A 20,568-nucleotide genomic window follows, 5' to 3' on the forward strand; every position below is an offset into this window, starting at 1 on the left:
ATTAATGCCAAAGACTGAACTAACTGAGCAACCAATCGTGACGATCGTCGCCTACCACGCCGTGAACTATGCCGCGAGAGAAGTAACGCGACACTCTCGTCGCCACCCCTCTCGTCTGAGACGCTACGTGACGTCTGCGTCTGAAGTTACTTTACTTTGGTACTTATCACCAAATAACCCAGTAATGTTAACGACGCTGAAGTTGGCTTCTGATTCAGAACTTCCGATTCGGCAGTTAAGGGGAAAGTTAAGGGAAATTTAATTTACAGCGCTGAGCGAACAATCCTCTGTGTTTGAACCTCTTAAATCGCTGCATAGCCGATTTATTTGGACTGGATTATCCCAAAGAGTCCAAAGATTCTTTATAACACAGTTTGAGATTTATGAAACCTTAATTCTATTTGTGAAAATAAAAAAAAAGGGAGATGTCAGTGCTTCTTTCGCATCTTGACCACATAAGACCAGGTCCTGGTCTAAAACCACTACACCTACAGTACACACTCATCAAATCTGGACTGGTTTAACACAGTGCAATAATTATTTCACGCTAAATGAAGCTCTGTTGCTTGGATATCACTAGATCCTGTTACAGCGTAATATAAAAGTATAACGGTTGATGTGTAAATTAGCATAATTACTAGCTAGCCGCTAGCTGCTAACTGCCGCCTAGTCAGTGGCGTTGCGCAATATTTCGGGGCTCCGCACCCGCAGGTCGGACAATGGGGCCCCGCCCCCTCCCCTAAATCAATAATAGAGTGACATGGGATAGACATCGCGGCAACTTTTTTAAATGTTTATTTTTTCAGGCATCTTTTGTAAACAGTATAGGTCAGTAGGAACTTTCTGTATAAAGATACATCTGATTTAAACAGTATAGGGTCAGTAGGAACTTTCTGTATAAAGATACATCTGATTTAAACAGTAGGGTCAGTAGGAACTTTCTGTATAATATACATCTGATTTAAACAGTAAGGTCAGTAGGAACTGTATAATAATATAAATCTGATTTAAACATCATTGACAAATACAAACAAGTGGCTGTGTATATTTTGTAACATGAAGGTATATTGTAGAACGTTATAGCCTATCATCATTTGAGTTCACACAACGGAACGGTTCACATATGTATAACATTCTGTATAAAAGAAAAGTAGCCTACAATAAACAAACAAATAAAACACATCCTATAGGCTACATAGAGGATGCAATCAGGAGCTGCTTTTTAGGCCTATTATTTTATACGCGCGCGTCTCCTGGCATTCTTCTGCGCAAAGTCCTGTATAACAGTCTTTAAATCTATACTGCGTGCGCGTCGGCTCTCAATACTAAGGACTGCTAACCCAGACAGTCTCTCTTGCGACATTGTGCTCCTCAAATATGTCTTTATTAATTTTGAGAAAGATCTCTCAGCACTGGCAACAGTCACGGGTATAGTTAAAAACAATTTCAGTGCTGTGGCAACATCGGGGATACTTGGCAAAATGGACTGATTTTCAATGAGCAGGGTTTGTGCAAGGTCTTTGATTGTTCCACGCTCAATTTTCTTTATGGTAGGCATAAGAGCATTACGGAGGGACAGGATCTGGAAAGCAAACTCGGCTGACAGGTCGTCTTTATACTGGCCTGATAAAGCACTTGTGGACTCAGACAAATCCTTGTCTGTTGCGCGCAAAAGTTTGCGGGGAAGCAGAAAAGAAAATCTCGGGCAAAGTCTCTTCAGTGTAGGCTGGCCAGCCTTGGGCACTGAGAGGTGTGTTTCCAAAAGCTCCCATAGTTTGACGCTTCCACTAAAGAATACATATAGCCTTTCAACAGTGTCGTAGAAGTCTTTTATCTCAGGTATATTTTGGCATGTGTCATTGAGTACAAGGTTTAAATTGTGCGCAGCACAATGAATGTACACTGCGTTGGGCTCTTTATCCCTTATGCGTTTTGTACACCGGAGTAGACACCACTCATATTGCTAGCCCCGTCATATCCCTGTCCGCGCCACTTCCCAAGTAGTATCCCCTTTCTCTCCATCGATTCGAGAATTTCTCTCTCTAGACCTGCAGCAGTTTGGTCTGTGACTGCATGGAAGCCCAAAAAACTTTCGTTTATTTTCACCTCTGTAGGGTTTCCATTTTCATCATTTGCTATAGTAACATATCTGAACACTTGACTCAGTTGGTCTACTTTTGAAATGTCCTGGGTAGTATCCATTATAATCGAATATAATTCTGCATTCTGTATGTCTGTAATGATTGTGTCCTGCACTTTTTTCGATAGCAATGAAATTATTTCGTTTTGAGTTTGAGGACTTAGGTAGTGCACCTTCTTTTTGCTTTCAATAAGCCTTTGCAGAACTGGATCATAACGCGCCATAAGTTCTATGGTAGATAAGAAATTACCATTATCTATATCACCTATTTTCTCTCTGTGACCCCGGAAAGCAGAGTTGCGAGAGGCCAGTGTTAGTGCAACATCAGTTATTCTGGTTAGGACCTCGGTCCAAAACCCCACCTCCCTCTTAAACTCAGATGATATTTGCGCGTCAATGGTCAGATTATTTTTCCACGTACCATACACGACACATGCTGCCAAATGAGAGCGAGAGAATTCGTGTTCCTTAATCTTTTTAGAGAGACCCTGCCAATCATTTATTCCTATTCTCCACGCTTGGTGGAGGTGATGGGCAGAGGGTCTGTCACCGAACAGCCAGCACTGCTCACAGTACACCCGGTCCATAGATGGCAAGTAACATAGCCACTTGCGCGGAATTCTACATCCAATTTTAGATGTTTTGTTATAGAACTCTTTTGAAAAGCACCTTCCCTTCCCATCCCTTTTGAATGGCCCTTCAGGCTTGCATGGCCCGTTATTCAGAATGTACCGTTTAACATCATCGTCTTCTAAATCTACAAGGAATTTCCCCCTATCAGTAGGGTATTCAGTCACAGAGTTGTCGCTGGCCAACGTGTCCCTAGGGTGGGTGGGAGCTGCTGTCACTGTCGGGGCACGGCTAGTTGGCTGGGCAACCTTGGCTATGTCTGAACTGGCCTCGGAGGGGGCACAGCTGACTTCTTGCTGACCTGCAAAAATGAACGGATTAGATTCCAATTCCAATGTAACCTGTAGCATACTCTTACTGGTTATGGCGAATAAAACTTTCTATTATTCTAATGTCTAACCTGTCTCGAAGCGCGAGCCACGACTAGCTGGCTCGGCTGTAACGGGGCTGCTGGGCTGTCTGCCTGGACTCGGAGCTGACGGCCGGGGGGGGTTGCTAGGGGTCTATCTGCAGTAACGGTAGAGTCTACGTCTACCTTTGCTGCCTGCCGGAACAATGACGTTATTTTAGGTAGTTTTGCCCTCTCCTGTTCGGCTTTCGCTCTCATTTTGCTTTTCTGAGCACCGCTTGGGTAGTGGCGCTTCATTTTTCATGTTTACCGGGAACGCAACTAATGAACGTTATTTATATGAGCAATGCTTCCCGCTTTGTTTTGAACGCTGCCCAGCCTGCCAATGAACATTAGTTATCAGCCGGCTAGCCCTATCGCAGGTCAGCAAATAATTATAATGATACACTGTTGTACTACTACAGGCAGCGTACACATTACGGGGACGGGGTGCCTAGTAACATAGCAGGGAAGGGGGGGCCCCGCCCTCTGCGCCCTGTTCCCGCGTTACGAAATCTAAGAGGATAGCCTACAGTGGGGGCGGGGCCCCCTAAGGTCCGGGGCTCCCCCGCACTGTGGGGGGTGCGGGGGCCTCCGCTACGCCACTGCGCCTAGTTAATATCAAATCCATCATAATAACAATCCAGTACCATGCTGTCATGAACGCGCGGTGCTGTTACAGATGTAGCACTGAATTTCGGACTCCAGTTTACAGCTTCCTGCCTACGGCCTGCCAAAGACCAGTATAGAGGAATGTTAAGCCCTCCCACTATTTTCCAAGAGGGCATTGCCAGATTTTCAATTTCAGGTTTTAACCAGGAGATGGCGCTTCATTCACAAATACAGAAAGACAAGTTTCATGGACTTTCAGTTGTGTTTTGAAGAGCATTTGAACACATCAATATTTTAGATCAACTAAAGTATATCTAATCTTGTAATTCAATAATATATAGTCTTTATATATTAAATAATCATAATTATAATGTAAATGTTTACATTACACTTCTTTATTTGTTATGCTCACACTTTAACCTTTACAATCGTTTGCTTTAATATGCAGTATATTTTTGTGTTTGCTTCCTCCTGCTCCCTTTCGGACACATACTGTATGATTTATTATTATTATTAATATGAAGATATTATTAAGATAAGATAAGATGTTACTTTATTGATTGAACATTTTAGTTTAGAATGTGCTGTCCCACGGTAATTCAGAAGGCTCACAGGTCACATTCCGACCATTATTTAAAACAATAGGTGCTTTCACACCATCTACAGTTTCATTTGTATAGAGGGAGCTCTGTCAGTTTTCGAATTACCCATTTGCTTTCGGGGAGCCCTATTTTTCAGAGCACATCCTGCTACTAAATATGTCACACGCACGCTCTGTTGACTGGCGCAGCAGCGCGGATGCGATCAATTGCTATAAAAACACTCTTCTACTAATACAGACGGTGTCACTATGCCGGCGGATTTGGCCATTGTTGAAGCCTCTTCAGGCTCCGCATCGGCAGGCCTCTCCCTCGGTGTGGAGCTGTCAAACTCGACCCTAACGCCGCTTACAGCCGGCCAACTAAAAGTTGTTTTCCGTTCACGTTGTCATTTTTAGACTTCTTCGCTTCTTTGCTTGTGAATCCAAAAGCTGTGACGCTTGGCTGTTTTCGTTTTGCCACATTTTTTTATTACACAGCCAGAGTTAAAAAAATATCAATATGAACATTTCAAATACCACGCCGGCATCACCACCATAACCATAGCAACGTAAGTAAGAATGCAGCGCCACCACGTACAGATGGCAACACCCAGACATATTCACAAATATAAAACAAATATTCAGAAAGTGTAATGAACAATAACTATTATTTATTTCAAGAACTGTTATTTACAGAAACTCAGCATTTCTAATCTGTGTGACACAAATATGCACGATTGTTTTGGGCTCCCCCTATTTATCTCAAAGTCAGCCATCAAGGGAGCTCCCTCCCTCTTCGGGGGAGCCAAGCTCCCCCTAGCTCCCCCCCATTTCGAACAGTGGCTGTGGCTGAATGGCCAGCGATTAGGTGCGGCGCATTTATCATAGGTGATCAGAGCTAACTGCCTGCCTTCAGATTTCATTTAAAAAACAGATCTGATTTTAAGACTATTTCTGCAATCATAAAGAATGATAAGAATAAGAATAATGCGTATTGAACTGGTTTCATTAATTAGTGAGTTTATTTAACACTAGAACCGCCAATCGGGTCAATTTGTGTGATGTGTGTTGTGTGTGTGCAATGTAACTTTTTTTCAATAAAATATTAAAGTCTCCCAGTCCGTGACTTTTCCTGAAAGTGTGTTATGTAGCACCCTATGTTGTTAAAAATTGCATTCTAATAGCGGGATTTGACGGGTTTAGGTAGGCTTATACAAAAACCTCTGGCGGTTCTAGTGTTAAGGTAATTAGGTACAGTAGAAGCCCTTTTTTATCAGTAACTAATTTAGCAGTTGAACATAAAAGTCAACTAACTGAGGGTCACTTGCAATGACAGTGTTGTGTCTAACTGTAAGCTTGTCACTCAGAGTAACCTACCGTTAATTTAGCTGCTGGAGAAGAAAGATCAAGGGGGGAGGGGGGGAGAGAGCTGTGGTTGATGGGCCATTAGTTGTGTAAATACACAGCTGATAGCTGCCCTTTCATTCAGACTGTTTAAAAAACTGTAACAACGGACTATTTTTCTTAGCCGATGCATGTCAATCTAAATCAATACATACAACTATTTTTTAAATCAATAAAAACATGTTCTAAATCCATAAAAGCATTTCAATTAATATTGGGAGTCATGTCGTTACTTTGTTGAGAATGAGGCCATGTAATAAGCGGGATAATTTGCAGCGACTTGTTCCTTATGGGGAAAATAACACCTGTCATGTGTGTGTAGTTGAGGTGTGTGTGGTTAAAACACTTTCATGAAGTGAAGGAATTTCCTTCTATAAAACAGCTGTGGGCAGCAGTGAGTGTCACGGACATGAAGTCATAGATCAAGGCAGACTGGTGCACACACTCTCCTGTCCTGCCAGGCGACACACCCGTTCTAAGCCGTGTCCCTCACTCCTCACATCCCAAGCATCCCCACAAGTTTATTATGTTGTTACATCGTTTCAGATGTTATGTTTCAGTTGTGCTCTGTCTATGTTCAGTGATGCAAACTTGTCACTTTTCGGCGAAATTCGCCGTTTTGAATCCAAAATAAGTCGTTTGTGTGATTCATGTAGATCTGCAATACAAATATTTTTGGGGTATGGGGGGGGCTGGGACCCGGAGTAATCTGCGGCCGTGAGCTGTTATTTGCCATCATGACACGCATGGTGTTCTTTTTTTATATATTATAATGAAGTACGAGCTGTGTGCTCGAGTCTTCCTGCCTGTCGGCTCTGCTCATGGATGTATAATAAGGCTCTGCTGCTCCGAGATGATGGTCTAGCTTCAGCAGCTACATTACCTACGGGTGCGTTCGTTAATATTAACTGTGCGTCCGGAGTCACTGTGGCACAGACTGGACCGCTGGTGAACAGCTGTTAGAACGGGCCGTTCAGGTGTTCAGAGCAGAGCTCCCTGTCGGAGCGGCAGAGCGTGATGTGAACTGAAAAGTTTTTCTGTGGCAATATTATTTAAGGAATCGTTGAGCTAGCTAGCTAGCATACATTGTCACTATCTGCTAACGTTAGCTTTAGCCTTCTATTTCTAATAGTTTTTTTCATAGGCTATAAACAGAGGTGGTATAAGTATATATATATATTGTACTTGAGTAAAAGTAGAAGTACTCAGATCTTGTACTTGAGTAAAAGTAGAAGTACTCAGGTCTTGTACTTGAGTAAAAGTAAAAGTACTCAGATCTTGTACTTGAGTAAAAGTAGAAGCACACAGATCTTGTACTAGAGTAAAAGTAGAAGTACTCAAATCTTGTACTTGAGTAAAAGTAGAAGCACACAGATCTTGTACTAGAGTAAAAGTAGAAGTACTCAAATCTTGTACTTGAGTAAAAGTAGAAGCACTCAGGTCTTGTACTTGAGTAAAAGTAGAAGCACACAGATCTTGTACTAGAGTAAAAGTAGAAGTACTCAGGTCTTGTACTTGAGTAAAAGTAGAAGTACTCAGATCTTGTACTTGAGTAAAAGTAATAGTCCCAGAGTGTAGGAATACTCTGTTACAGTAAAAGTCCTGCATTCAAAATGTTCCTCAAGTAAAAGTAGAAAAGTATTATCATCAAAATATAGTGAAAGTAGCGACAGTAAAAGTAGTCATTGTGCAGATTGGTCCATTTCAGAATAATAGATATGATATGTTTTATAATGATTGATCATGAAAGTGTTCTCAAAGCTGGTAAAGGTGCAGCTAGTTTGAATGACTTTGTATACTGCAGGGTAGCTTGTGGATTTACTCCAGGTGGAACTAAAGTCTGATTTAACACTTGATTATATTTCACTTAATTAATCCAGATCTGTGAAGTAACTAAAGGTATTAAATACATGTAGTGGAATCAAAGTACACCATGTACCTCTGAACTGTAGTGTAGTAGAAGAACAAAGTAGCAAAACATTGAAATACTTAAATAAAGTACAAGTATTTCAAAATTGTGCCCAAGTATAGTACTTGTTGAGTTTATGAACTTAGTTACTTTACACCATGTGGCTATAAAGATAGAAAGACTAAGCCTTGCATAGAGGCATGAAAATACATTTTCAAAATGCTCAACAGTGCTGCCAAAATTATAAACTGACTGCTCCACAATTTAAAATAAATGCTTTTTTATATTTCTATTAGATGTGACTCTTTGGCGTTTCTGTTATTATTAACACTACTGCGTTAGTTGTTCTGACTGCTAAAATCCTCTGTCATTCCGTGGGGTGGGGGAGCCGGGGGCTCGGATCCTTGTCACCTTTTTCATACCTGATGAGTTTGCATCCCTGTATGTTAAAAAGCCTCAGTCACCTTAATTCATGTAATAAAAACATCTCAGGTCAGTAACACTCAAAGCTAAATGTGCAATACCATGTTCAGCTATGTTACTATTTATAATGTTATTGTTGTTACATCAGAAGATGTACATATTGAAATGATTTCTTAACTTACATTAGGCTATTTTTTACAATGTGTGTTGGAAGGATTTATTAAATTACAATGAATATTGTCATTGTTGAAGGCTTTTAGAGAAGGGTGAACTATAAGCCTGAATTATATAACATTTTATACCTAAAAACATAAAAGCCACAATAAATAAATCACAATTATTCCAGTTATTTTTACCTCCCGTATTGCTTTCAACCCACCAGCTTTTATGGTGTTGTTACGTCCCTAACTGTAAGCTTGTCACATACAGTTTATGGTCACTCAGAGTAACCTACTGTTAATTTAGCTGCTGGAGAAGAAAGATCAGGGGGGGGAGGGGGGAGAGAGCTGTGGTTGATGGGCCATTAGTTGTGTAAATACACAGCTGAGAGCTGCCGTTTCATTCAGACTGTTTAAAAAACGGTAACAACGGACTATTTTCCTTAGCGGATGCATGTCAATTTAAATCAATACATACAACTATTTTTTAAATCAATAAAAACATTTTCTAAATCCATAAAAGCATTTCAATTAATATTGGGAGTCATGTCGTTACTTTGTTGAGAATGTGGCCATGTAATAAGAAGGATAATTTGCAGCGACTTGTTCCTTATGGGGAAAATAACACCCTTCATCCAGATGAGGATCCCTCCGCTACACTTTGGGATCCTGATCGACCGACGAAGCTCCATTAAAATATACATATTTTTGGTGAATTACTGAGTTTAGGCACGTTAATAACGTTTTAATGAAGTTGAATACAGTATATTCATATGTGTCAGTGATTTCATGTCAATTCGGCGAACATAAACATAAATGATCGTGGTGAAGATGATGATTAAATTAGGATTCAAAATCGAGAGCCGGGCTGCATTACCTCCCGTTCGTTTTTTTCGAATAACACAATTATTTTGTTAAATAACAACATGGTGATGTTTTGTAAATGATTACATGTCAATTATTTAGCACAGTAGTATGATATCCGTGACATATGGATCTTATTAAAGTTCCGCTGTACATTCAGCATACTGTATCTCACTTTATTTCACATGAGCTCCAGTGTGGAACCCCACTGCACCCCCTGGTGGATCAATGATCCATTGCAGCTGGCTTCATTATAATTACATTTATCTATCACGGGGGCGGTCTCAAGTCAAGCTGGAGGTTTTCCCTTGAGCGAGGGCAGATCACGTACCAATCATGGCCCTCGCGTTTCAAACTGTCTGAAATGAATCGCTACATCTGTGCGTGTTCGCAAATTGACGTGCTTGATGTGAACGAGCATTTTGGGGGGCATGGATAAAGTTGCGCATGTGCTACTGGCGCACATACGGGTATTTCTCAGGCATGCCGGGTAATCTGTGACGTTTTGCTCTCTCAAAAGTTGGGCCATTTTATCATCATGCGCCAATGAGCAACTCTCATAGGAATGAATGAGGCCCGCCTCCCACGCTGTATCCAGTTCTTATTATACATCCATGACGTTGACACGTTAGTTATCCACTCAGTTAGCTTAGTTATCTGTCCTTTGTCGCATATCACACCTCATTGATATGTGACAAAGGACAGATAACAAGATTTTATGTCAAGACCGGTCAAGACCACGGCTGTGGCTGGGGATGGGATGAGGTTCGGGAACCGGTTCCGATTTGGAACAAATAACAATAGGCTCTGTGCACAAGATGGCGTCTATCAACTTCCGGCGGCTCGGCGTGAGGCCAAGTACTTCTGGTTTGAGTACAGAGTTTTGACAGCTTGACAGTTTGACAGTTTATGTCACACCGAGAGCAAGAATGAGCGGATTTCGGGGTAAAGAAAAGCGATTGGCCTTCCAGCCTGTAAGAAAGTCGGCACTACATTGCTGTGTGCCCCTTTGTACAAATGCGTCCCGTTATCAGAATCAGAATACCTTTATTAGTCCCACAGAGGGGAAATGTGCAGCTTTACAGCAGGAAAGAGCCACAGACAGCTTAGTGTTGCATATCTTACATGCGTTAAAAAAGTACTAAGTTATAATATAATAAACAATATGCTAAAAAAAACATAAAAAGTTACATAATTTTTGAAAAATACAGATAAAAAACAAAACAAATCAAATCCTGTAGCAGTTCTTAGGATTTAGCAGCCCGGTATATATTACAGTTATTAAATATGGCATATGTATATAAAGTATATGTAACAGGGACAGTTATGTCTCATTTGTATATAATATATTATGTAAATATGTCTATATAATTACACAAAATCTGTGTTTATTCTTGTTTCATCTTGTGTTAATACCTGACGCAGTAGGACTCACATCAGTATGTGGAACTATAATTTTAGCGTGTACCCCTACGTTCCTTATGTATGTGACACTGTTCCCCTTTTTTTCGCGGGGTTCATGCATCGTTCTCCCCTTTTGATACTGATCTCTGTGGGAGAGGTAGGCGGCTCTTCAGCCAGAAGCAATTTCCGTGTTTTAGTGTCGACTTTATGCACTTTAAGTTACTTTTTATTACTTATTTTTGTTGTAGTGTCTCACGGGTGTTCACAATGTATTTCTGTGTTGTTTAATTTGTATAGGGGCACGTTAAAGAGAGTACTGACTGGAGAAATGTTTTCTTTCTGTCGCTGTTTCGTCAGGTATGTTGTGTTACTTTTTACGTTATGCCCTTTTGATACTGATCTCTGTGGGAGAGGGGCACGTTAAAGAGAGTACTGACTGGAGAAATGTTTTCTTTCTGTCGCTGTTTCGTCAGGAGTGAAAATAAATGTACCGAATGAAGCTACACGTCTGGGTCGTCGTCTTTCTACACAACACAACGCAGAGTCAGACACAGCCGGTTACACTTGGTGCCGTGACGACCCGTTGTATCCGCGACCAGCCCCGTCTGGTCCCCGGGGTAAAGCTGCTGCCCACCGGCGGGAAGAAGGAAAGACTGGAGTGTGTGTTTTTTTTCCTCTTTTTTTTTTTTTCCCCCTCTCTTGCTGCGACGGCAGGTGCGTTAAAGGGACAGTGTACATATTCAAATTGAGAGATGCACTGAGTCTGAGAGGACACTTATCACTGAGTATATCTGTCTATCTGTGTTTTATCATTTTATTTTATTTTAGTGTTTTATCTCTTGTGGGTGGCTTTAAACTGTGTTTTGATTGCTTTGTGGGATTTTGTTGTTGTTGTCATTAACAATATGGATGTTAGTGGGCATGATGTCACATTTGGGTTGGGGAGGGGCCAGCGACTTAAAGGTAGTGAAAGATTTGGGTTCGCTAGTGATTTCAACCCGACATTAACACCTGCTGCAAGCTCCACACCTATTATGCAGCCAGACCGTAAACTTACACAAGTAGTATCTGTTGAAGCTTTTGGGGAAATGATAACAAGTTTGGCTAAACAGATAGGTGAGAACATATCAAGCACCATGCACCAGCCCAGTGCTGCCCAGCCTCAGTCTCCCACCAATCCACACCCGTCCCACCAGGCTGATTTGTCTCAATTGAAGGTTGTGGTGCAGTCAGACACCAAGGCTCCGCCTTACTTCAGGGGTGATCGTGCTGATGTATTTTCTATTCATGAATGGGAGGACATGATGAGATGTTACCTGAATAGAGTGAAATGTGACACTCACGTAGAAAGGTTTGATCTGATTATGTCAAGACTAACAGGTAAAGCCAGGGATGTGGTGAAAGTGTCAATCCGCAGCCGACCTGACTTGAGTGCGACCGACCTGCCCACAGCTGTGTTTGACATATTAAAGGGTAACTTTAGTGAGCTGTCACACTCTAACTTGCCCATGAAAGATTTTTACGGCACTGTTCCACGTGCTGGTGAAAGTGCTATGGACTATTGGATACGCCTTAACAAGTCAATAGATGCTGCGGACGAGTGCCTCCGGAGGCGAGGTAAATGTGTAGATGACCCCAGTGCAGAAGTGGTCTTGATGTTCATTAATCACTGTCCTGACCCCAGTCTCGCCATATCATTCCAACTGAAGGCACCTGAGCGGTGGACCACGGCTGAGGTTCAGGAGCGTCTGGACGCCCATATGAGAAATGTGAGAAAAACAGCAGCGCAGTCTCATAATGTGGTGGGTCTGTCAGTTTATAGTCAGAGCCCTGTGACTGATTCTTTTCGCCTTGTCAATCTGGGGATGTCTCAGGCCTCATTAGCGCACCAACCAGACCCCCCTCCCAACTCTCTACCGGCCACTGCCCTTGCTTACAGTCAGCCTCAGCCAGACCATGCTAGGGTGAGTCCCCAAGTGTCCCCCTTATCCCTGCCTCTCTCTGCTGTCTCTGACCCAGCCCCTACCACCGTCAACCCACCTACTACCGACGCTGGTGTTCAACAGGTAGTTGCAATGTTTGACAGAGTTCTGGCTATGTGCAACGCTTCCCTTACAACCAGTCAAAGGCCAGACTACCATCAGCCAGGTAACCACCAACAAGCCCACCGTCAGAATGGTCAGCCAGGCAACCACCAACAAGTCCACCGTCAGAATGGTCGACCCCGTTACCAGCAGGCATCTGAGTCCTTTCCATGCAAGGTTTGTGGCTCCAGGGACCATTCAACCCATGCACACTGCAGGCTTTACAGATTATGCCTTAACTGCTTCAGTCCTGGTCACATAAGAAATCAGTGCCCACAGGCCTCTCCTTCCTCAGCCATGCCACCTTCTCCCTCCAATGCTGGTTTAAACTAGCCCGCCCGTGCAGTGAGAGGGATAGCATGGGCGGCACTAGTGACACCCTCAGTGAGGAAAATGACTTAAGATCAACATATGTGAACTGCTGTAGTAATCTTCCTGATGACAAAACTGTGATTGCTGTGGGTTCACATAGAGTTGAAGGAGCCAATGACTTGTTTTATACCCCAGTGTTAGTAGGGGGTCAGTCAACTTTAAGGGGGATGCTTGATTCAGGGAGCATGTCATGCACACTCAGCGAAGAGGCAGAGTCCAATCTTAGAGCTGCTGGTGTCCTCCCTTGTCCTCAGCCTGTGCCAGAGAAGGTGGTCCTAGTTGGCTGTGGTGGCCTTATGACACAACCCAGATGTATCTATGACCTGGAGATTGAGGTTTACGGTTCTAAATTCATTGTGCCAACTTTCCTTGTCCCAGGGCAGAGAGACGAACTCATTATTGGTAGCAACGTCATCAGGCCCATATTACAGAGGATGAAGTCTGATGAGAAGTACTGGGAGCTCATCCAGTCCAACACCTCAGACCCCGACTGTGAGCAGTTTCTTCAGTTGCTCAGCTGCATCACTCGTTGGTCTGGTCCTGAACTGCCTGACAAGGTTGGCACGGTCAAGCTACGGCAAGCTATCACTCTAGCACCACAGAAGGAGTATCTGGTGTGGGGAAAGCTACCTGGCAGTGTTCCTGTGTCCCCTGGGAGCACTGTCATTGTGGAGCCCACCTCCTCCCGTTCAGCCCCCAAAGACATTATTGTGGGACGGGTTGTGGCACCCATGTGGGGAGATCGTTGGGTCCCTATGAAGGTCCTTAACCCAACCAAGAGTCCCGTGACACTACGCCGCAATGCTAAAGTGGCCGATGTGTTTACTTGTGTCGCGATGGAAGACCTTCCCCTCTCTCAGGGTGTGAATAGGCCACAGACCAGTCAGGCAGCTGACCCTCCTCCCAACTCAGATGCCAGCTCTACCCACACTCAGCAGCTTAAAGACTGTGGATTGGCAGACATCGACCTCGAAGGCTGTGCGGTGTCAGATGAATGGAAAAAGAGACTCTCTGAACTGTTGCTCACTTACCAGGATGTCTTCTCCAAAGACAAGCTGGACTGTGGGGAAGCGAAAGAGTTCGTCCACCGGATTCATCTCACTGATGATCACCCCTTCAGGCTACCCTATCGCCGTGTCCCTCCAGCACACTATCACAAACTGAGAGAGGTGCTGTCTGAGATGGAGTTGAAAGGCATCATCAGTAAATCAGTCAGTGAGTATGCATCGCCGCTGGTCCTTGTCTGGAAGAAGTCAGGAGAGTTAAGGATCTGCACTGACTTTCGCTGGCTTAATGCCAAGACCGTCAAGGACGCCCACCCGCTGCCTCACCAGGCCGACTGTCTTGCTGCCCTTGGTGGAAACGCCTTTTTCAGCACCATGGATCTCACATCGGGGTTCTACAACATCCCCCTCCATGAGTCTGACAGGAAGTACTCGGCATTCACAACACCCTTAGGCCTGTATGAGTACAACAGACTTCCCCAAGGTCTTTGCAACAGTCCCGCGTCCTTTATGCGGATGATGATGAGTGTGTTTGGTGATTTGAACTTCTCCAGCCTCCTCTGTTATTTGGACGACCTGCTTGTCTTTGCTCCATCCGAGGAGGAAGCCCTGAAACGGCTGGAGACTGTCTTCTCGCGGCTCAGAGCCAACAACCTGAAGCTGTCTCAGAAGAAGTGCTACTTCCTTCGCAGGACTGTGGGGTTTCTGGGTCACGTGATAGACAGCAGTGGCGTCTCAGTCGACCAAGAGAAGGTGAGGGTCATCTCAGCTTTCGGGAAGGAGGATCTCATGAACGACGACGGTTGCACCCCATCTCAGCGGAAGGTCAGGTCTTTCCTCGGGATGGTGCTGTATTATCAACACTTCATTCCTGGCTGTTCTTCCATCGCAAAGCCACTCTACGCCTTAACTGCAGGGCAGAAGAGGAAAGCCAAGGGCTCTTTCGGTCGGAGAAGAGCTGGCACCTTTCGAGAACTGACTCCTCAGGATTGGACCCCTGCCTGTGAGAAGGCATTTGATGATCTGAGACACGCACTCCTCAACAGCGTGGTGCTGGCACACCCAGACTTTGATAGGCCTTTCATCCTCTCCACCGATGCTTCCCTTGATGGTCTGGGTGCTGTACTGTCCCAAATTTCTGCTGGTGAGGAGAAGGCAACACCCATCGCCTTTGCAAGCAAAACTCTCAGTCGCAGCCAGCTCAATTATCCTGCACACAGACTGGAGTTCTTGGCTCTAAAGTGGGCAGTTTGTGAGAAGTTTAGCCACTGGCTCAAGGGTCACAGATTCACCGTCTGGTCAGATAACAATCCTCTCACATATATCATGACCAAGCCGAAACTTGACGCCTGTGAGCAGCGGTGGGTTGCTAAGTTGGCTCCGTATTCCTTCGAAATCAAACATATTCCCGGCAGGTTGAACGTGGTGGCGGATGCCCTCAGCAGAGACCCTTTCGTGAAACCTTTGAGGGAACGGTTGCTGCGTGAACCCTACTTGGAGCTACTGGACCAGGTCTGTGACGTCAGTGATGGGTCTGTGCAAGATGCCTTCCGCCTCACCTGCCAACCACAGTCACTGGAGGGTCCATCTCACTCTGACGCCATTGAAGGTTCAATGTCTGAGGATGAGGTCTCTTCTCTTCTTTCCTCCTTGGACGAGTGGGACTCTGCTCCTAGGCAGCGTGCAGCCTCCCTGGTTGATCACCTCACCACCTTTGAACCACCTGGCCAGGACACGTTGCATTCCCTATCTCTTTCTGAGCTGCAGTCACACTAGCAACAGGACCCAGTAATTTCCAGGGTCGCTCTCTATGTCGACATGAAGCGCGGGCCTTCCAGACGGGAACGCTACAATGAGAGTCAGCCGACTCTGAGAGTCTTGAAGCAGTGGGATAAACTGACTCTTCTGAATGGCGTCCTCTACAGGGTCACGAAAGATCCCTTGACTAGACAGAAGAGGTCCCAGTTCGTGGTGCCGGAGTCGCTAAAGGCAGATGCATTATCTGGTGTTCACGACCATGCTGGCCATCAAGGTCAGCCCCGCACACTGTCTCTGGCCCGCCAGCGTTTCTTCTGGTACGACATGGAGAAGGATGTCCGCAATCATGTGAAGCACTGCCACAGATGTGTTCTCAGCAAGACTCCTGAACCTTCCGCAAGAGCCCCACTGGAGAGCATTAAGACCTCTGCCCCTCTGGAGCTTGTGTGCATCGACTTCTGGTCAGCTGAAGACCGTCACAACAAGTCTGTGGATGTTCTTGTGATCACCGATCACTATACAAAGTTGGCACATGCTTTCCCCTGCCAGGATCAGACAGCTAAGAGAGTAGCCAAGAAGCTGTGGGACAACTTTTTCTGTGTTTATGGCTTCCCTCAGCGCCTTCATTCTGACCAGGGAGCAAACTTTGAAAGTGAGCTGATTGCTGAGCTCTTGCAGTTGTCAGGGGTTGACAAGTCCCACACCACACCTTACCACCCTATGGGGAACGGCGGCACAGAGAGGTTCAACCGCACCCTGGGCAACATGTTGAGGTCTCTACCACTTCGCTCCAAACAGAAGTGGCCGCAGATGATACAGACAATGACTTTCGTGTACAATTGCACTGTCCATGAGACCACTGGGTTCGCGCCCTTCTATTTGATGTTCGGGAGAATCCCAAGGCTGCCAGTGGACCTTCTGTTCAGGAATGTACTTCATGATGTGACTGTGTGTGACTACAATGCCTCTGTGAAATCCCTCTTGGAAGACCTGCACTGTGCCATGGCACTGGCCCAGAAAAACTGCACAGCGGAGCAGAGACATCAGAGTGACCAGTATAACAAACGGGTCAGGGGCCAACCTCTGTCTGTCGGTGACCAGGTGCTGCTGGCGAACAAAGGCGCCAAGGGGAAATGCAAGCTTTCTGACAAGTGGATGCCTGTTGTGCACACTGTGGTGGCCTCAAAACCAGCCCTCCATATCTACCGGATCAGGGATCCAGAGGGACATGAGCGTGTTGTTCACCGAAACCTGCTGCTGCAAGTCAACTTCCTTCCGCTGGAGGAGGCCTCGGATGGTGAAGATGATGCTCCTGTGCCGGCACCTACCCCTAGCATGACCGATACCGCTCCGGCATCTGATTGGCATGGGACAGAGGTGTCCGAGTTAGACACAGCAGCTGCAACAGCTGGGCCATCCCTAGCTGGTTCCCTCTCGGATGTTGACGGGGAGGATGGCCGCACCGCCTCATGGGTCCTTGAGCAGTCCCCTGTTGATGACTCTGTTCATCCAGACCACCCACCACCTCCTTCTGTGTTGGTCACCCCCGTTTCTAGTGACCCTGCAACTGCTGTAGAGACCCCAATGGCTTTCCCAGCTCCTCTGCCACAACGGCCCCCTGCCAATAAGCGTCAAGCATCACATGTAGATGGCCAGGTTACCTCACGATTCGGCAGAGTCATTAGACCTGTGCGCCGCTTCATTGAGTCCATGGCACAACTTGAGTCCCTTCTTGAGGGTTGAGATAAGGCCGCGTGCTGTTATTAATGTGTGAAATGTGGCGTGTTAGCCATTATTTGTGCTCTGGTGATATACTGCTGTATTGAGCCTTTTTTTATTTTATTTTTCGCTCATCCACATCGTTTGGCCAGGGTGTGGGGTGTAAACTGCACCTCACCTTGTCTGTAGAGTACTGTGGGTTCTTGCTGGGCCCAAGCGAGTCCCTCATTCTCTTATCCTTTAGGTAGGAAGCTCTTATTGCTGTTTCATATGGTTTTGTTGCTTGTTGTAATGGCCAGTGTGTTTATATGTGGATTGTTTTGCGACCCAGAATTTTGCATAATTCTAGCGGGGTGAGTGTAACAGGGACAGTTATGTCTCATTTGTATATAATATATTATGTAAATATGTCTATATAATTACACAAAATCTGTGTTTATTCTTGTTTCATCTTGTGTTAATACCTGACGCAGTAGGACTCACATCAGTATGTGGAACTATAATTTTAGCGTGTACCCCTACGTTCCTTATGTATGTGACACTGTTCCCCTTTTTTTCGCGGGGTTCATGCATCGTTCTCCCCTTTTGATACTGATCTCTGTGGGAGAGGTAGGCGGCTCTTCAGCCAGAAGCAATTTCCGTGTTTTAGTGTCGACTTTATGCACTTTAAGTTACTTTTTATTACTTATTTTTGTTGTAGTGTCTCACGGGTGTTCACAATGTATTTCTGTGTTGTTTAATTTGTATAGGGGCACGTTAAAGAGAGTACTGACTGGAGAAATGTTTTCTTTCTGTCGCTGTTTTGTCAGGTATGTTGTGTTACTTTTTACGTTATGCCCTTTTGATACTGATCTCTGTGGGAGAGGGGCACGTTAAAGAGAGTACTGACTGGAGAAATGTTTTCTTTCTGTCGCTGTTTCGTCAGGAGTGAAAATAAATGTACATCCTGAATGGAGCTACACGTCTGGGTCGTCGTCTTTCTACACAACACAACGCAGAGTCAGACACAGCCGGTTACATATATATTGCACATAAATCACATATTGCACATAGTTTGACGGTATTTAACAGCAGCAAGTTACACAATGTTATAATCGGGAGATAAGTTTCCATTCCTTTCGGCAAGCCTGGGCAAAAACTATTAAAAGATTTCTTGCTCCCAAACCAATTGTGTATTTCATTACAAAAAGCAGTTATACTATATGTTTAGGTACTAATGAATTATATCCTCAAAACAAACGCACACATAAATAACATAGGAAAATACAAAATGTAATAAATCCACAATATGATAATATTTTACAGGTTAATTTAATAAACTTTTACAAAACATAGGTTGATGTTATATCGGGGGAAAAAATACATATTTAAACATTTCAATTAGTCTCTGCATATTCAAGTAATGCTAGTTTATATAACAGATGAACAGATGTACAATATCCAGAAAGTAGATGCAAAAAATATAATGTGTGCATTTCCAACATTTCCTCTGAAAGAGTGTTATATCAATGCAAGATAAGTTAGTTAGCATCCACAACTTTTGTTAATGGATAACTATTGAGTAATTGAGTAGTGAGCCATTAGTTTTTTTTTTCGTGTTGCGATGTCTGCTGAGAAGTCCTTGTATGCCTCGCTGACTTTGAGGACATCTGGGTCTGGCAGCTCCCCCCGCACGGCCTTGTAACGTGTACTCCTTTGAACATGTTTATATGATAATTAGGACTTTAAGAACAATTTTACACTCAGACAACAATCACAAAGTTGTAGCAGGCTACATACAATTACTTAGGTAGATATTACCTTACACCGTCAGCAACTGTAAACTGCTTTGGCTTAGTGGAAATGAACACCATGTCACTCACTCTGCCTGGTTTCACACCCTATTAATTACACAAAAGAATTGTCAAATTAATTGAAAAGGTCGTTGATGCAACATACTAAATCAGCTCTTGGCACAAAGGAAATACTAATTAAACCGTGTATTGGTTGTGAACACATACTGTACTTACCATGGTTCTTGGCTTGTGCCATCGCTACTCTGTTTCAGTGCAGCTAAGGACAGGGGGTACAGCAGCCAGGTTGAGTGTGGAGTAGTGTGCGGTCTGGAACAGCAGTGCAACATCGTGGTTGCAGAGTGCTGTTCCAGCTACACAGGAACACTTTGCCACTGCAATCTCCACAGGTGAGCAGTTCTCAAAGACAATCTACACATTAAAACAAAATGTCAGTCATTTTACATTTAGGACACTGCTTCAATACAACACAGAAACATGAGAAAGCTGAGAGCAGGCTGAGCTACGGTGGCCCTGAAGAGCAAGACACCACAGCATTTCAGAAAACACTACACCATTTCAGAAAACACAACAGCATTTCACAAAACGCCACAGCATTTCACAAAACGCCAGAGCATTTATGAAAACACTACAGCATTTCAGAAAACGCCATAGCATTTATGAAAACGCCGCAGCATTTCACAAAACACATCAGCATTTCAGAAAACGCCACAGTATTTCACAAAACGCCGCAGCATTTCACAAAACACAACAGCATTTCAGAAAACGCCGCAGCATTTCACAAAGCGCCACAACATTTCAAAAAATGCCACATCATTTCAGAAAACGCCGCAGCATTTCAGGAAACACCACAGCATTACAGAAAACACAACAGCATTTCAGAAAACGCCACAGAGCCAGCCAGAGAAGCACTGCTGTGATTGGTTGTTTTTGCTGCCAGTCAAGAAATGACGCTTCGTGATTGGTCAACGCCCGAGAGCGTAATATGTCCCAACCTATGGTCCCAACACATCAGCCGTTAGCAGCACACTCTCACATATCTGTTCAGAACAGTGCTTGAATTGGAATAAAAAAGGTGCCAGTACTCTAAATCAGCAACAATTATTTGGCACAAAGTCATAGTATATCCTATAATGCTGGTGGGTTTGTAGGTGGGTTTGTGTATGCGAGCCACACATACACCAACACACACCCTCCCGAGCTTGAATGACACACAGAGACCAATCGAGGGCATTAGTATGATCTGTATGAAAGTGGCAATGTCGGCAGGCCACGTCATGTAGACAGCCAGTCACACTCTGTGAGGCAGAGTCAGACCCACATTTG

At 44.3% G+C, this 20,568-nt stretch overlaps 1 pseudogene across 1 annotated transcript in view; it reads left to right on the forward strand.

Annotated features, from left to right (window-relative positions):
- The window catches only part of LOC307016191 (mitochondrial adenyl nucleotide antiporter SLC25A23-like), a 124,679-nt pseudogene that overhangs the window by 263 nt on the left and 103,848 nt on the right, over window positions 1-20,568 (forward strand). The gene's annotated exons all lie outside the window — the stretch shown is intronic.

This window comes from Notothenia rossii (assembly GCF_949606895.1).
Source record: "Notothenia rossii genome assembly, chromosome: 8".
Lineage (NCBI taxonomy): Eukaryota > Metazoa > Chordata > Actinopteri > Perciformes > Nototheniidae > Notothenia > Notothenia rossii.